The sequence below is a fragment of the Rousettus aegyptiacus genome, unplaced genomic scaffold (assembly GCF_014176215.1).
Source record: "Rousettus aegyptiacus isolate mRouAeg1 unplaced genomic scaffold, mRouAeg1.p scaffold_m13_p_2, whole genome shotgun sequence".
Taxonomy (NCBI): domain Eukaryota; kingdom Metazoa; phylum Chordata; class Mammalia; order Chiroptera; family Pteropodidae; genus Rousettus; species Rousettus aegyptiacus.
Genome location: NW_023416295.1, coordinates 133969187 through 133971870, shown reverse-complemented (window position 1 = coordinate 133971870; position 2684 = coordinate 133969187). Strand labels below are relative to the sequence as shown.

General features: G+C 36.7%; 1 pseudogene; it reads right to left on the bottom strand.

Moving 5' to 3' along the window:
- Positions 1-298: 298 nt before the first annotated feature.
- Positions 299-417, bottom strand: LOC118613956 (annotated as a pseudogene).
- Positions 418-2684: the final 2267 nt, after the last annotated feature.

The window sequence follows — 2684 nt, the reverse complement described above, 5'->3', positions numbered from 1 at the left end:
GATGACATGTAAACAAATGAACATGGCTGGGTTTATTTGTGGACACTGGATTTTGAATTTCATATAATTTCACAGATCACAAAACAAATCTTCCATCTGAGTTTTTTGCCCAATTAAAAATGTAAAAACCATTCTTAGCTCACAGACTGACTACATAACTATAGTATCTGGTCCACGGGCTGGAGTTTGTAGACTTCTATTTTTTTTTTTTTTTTTTTAGGTGAGGCAAACCTTGGTTGACCTCACAGATTGCAAGGACCTTGTCAGCTTACAATCTCTCATTTAAAAAAGTTTTTTACACCTACAGCATCTGGTCTTCCTAGGTGGTCTCCCATCCAAGTACTAACCAGGCCTGACACTGCTTAGCTTCTGAGATCAGATGGGATTGGGCTCGTACAGGGTAGCATAGCCGTAGTGTGGACTTCGAAATGAGAGAGTTTTGTGCAGAGACACAGAGTCACAAAGTATAGGAGAAGAAAAGCAAGCTTTAATGCCATGTCCTGGTTTCATGTAATCCACTACAGGCAAAGGGAGAAGAGTCCTAGCTAAGAAGAATTAAAATTTCTCATTCCAGGCAATTGTGAGTTGCTGACAGCAGAGAAGTGAAGGGTGAATCACTGATCATCCCTAAAAACCAAAAACCTGCATGTCATCTGATTGAGAGCAGCAGATCTAGTGGCCCTAAAATGAAGTGCCTTAGGCTGCCTGGTGCAGTTCTGACTCGTATCTTTTTCTTTATTCTTAAACTCAGGGCCCTGGCACATCAAGTGAATGAGACATAGTAACATACCAATCCTTTTTTTATATAATGCTAAATGCCAATCACATTCTTCATTTTCAAGCATAGCAGTGGTACCTAAATTCAAACCACTATATTATCATCAAGTTGGATAAACTAGCATTATATAAAAGACCTACAGTCTTCAAGTACTTCAGGGACAATATAAGGATTAAAGAAAATTAGCATCATTACAAAGGGCCATTTGCTTAAGGAAATTCTAGTTATCTCTAAACACATCTTCCTAGATCTCTTAGCAAAATCAACATCTCAAAAGATTGTTCATAGACTAAGGATGTGTATATCATTAGACCTGTATGTATATTTTATCATATTTGCTCATCAATGCTTTCATAATAAATTATAATTATATATATGTAATTGTTTACATCAATGGATTATGAACTATTTAAGGCTACTTATTCATCTCTGAATTATCAGTATCTACTATAATTACTATCACACAGATGATGCCTAATAAATGTTGATTGGATGTGTTAATTAAAAATTCATAATATTGTTAAAATTGTTAATGGGGGAAAAAGCAATGTATACTTTGGTTTCAAAATATAGAACCACATCTAAAAACAGAGGAACTGAAGAATAATACACTTTGTTTATGTACCTTTCTATCAGAATACTCTGGAAACTAAGGAAGGCTGTGATAAAATAAAGACATAGAATTTCTTGCTTACATACCAGAGGACCAAGTGGGATTTTGCTCCTTGAATACCCCTGGGGAAACACTGCTAGAGCTGCTTACCCAACAGCCATTCCCAGCCCCTCTTCTCTTGCCAGGCTGAAAAATGTAAAGACTCACTTTCTCAGTCTCCTCTGCAGCAAAGATGGACATGTGACCATGTTATGGCCAATGAGCTGTAACTCAAAGTCTCCCAGGGATTCCTGGGAAATATGTGCTTTCCTAATTAAGGGTCTGGTAACTGGCACCAACTTTCCCTCTTCTTCCTGCTTCAAATGTGGGGCAGCAGGAACTGACTTACATCCATGAGGGTAAGGCCAGAAAGATGATGACACAAATTCTGGCATCATTGAGCTGTTGAACCAGTGCCTGAATCTTTCTATCTCCAGTCTTCTTATTTGATAAAAAGTAACCAAAATTTATTAAACCACTGATATGTGATATTCTTTTTCTTGCAAAGGAACATACTCCTAACTGGAGCAAAACCTATTTTATAAAACAAAATTTCTTAAGCACCAATTAACTACTTTTATCGCCAAATGTTATAACGGTCCCTAAATATTATCTTATTACTATTTAACTAAAGATTATTTGGAGGTCCTTTATAAATTTTGGTCTCCTTAGTCTATAGGTATTTAAACCACTGCCGTTCACTGCTTTTTTAGCACCTCTTTGTACTTACTCAGCACTAATTCGAATAAAATTTTAGTTTCTTCTAGTCGATTCTCCGAAGTATGAATATATTAATATTCTATAATTTGTTTCCCTCTTAAATGATGTGAATGTATTTTATGTATTCAATTTTTATGACATATTTCCAAAAAGATATAAGGTCACTTAAACCAAAGGACTTACACAGTAGAGTGACAACAGCAAGATGGCAGAGTAGTAAGCTCTAAACCCTTGTTCTCTCACAGAAACACCAATAAACAATAACTTACAGACCAAAGTAGTTTTGTAAGAATTCTTAAAAAACAGTTAAAAAGTTGCAGCAAACAGGTGAATGCCTAACCGAGAAATGTCACACTCAAAAAAGTAGGATATCTCTGCCTACCCTGACCCATTCTCCCTGCCCACCACCACCACTACCCCAGTGCACAGAGGTGTGGTCGTCAGGACAATGCCCAATTACTGGTTCCTCCCTTGAGACAGAAAGAAAAAAATGGAACTTGTTTGTTTCACCTTACTGAGAGCACAGACAGGAAT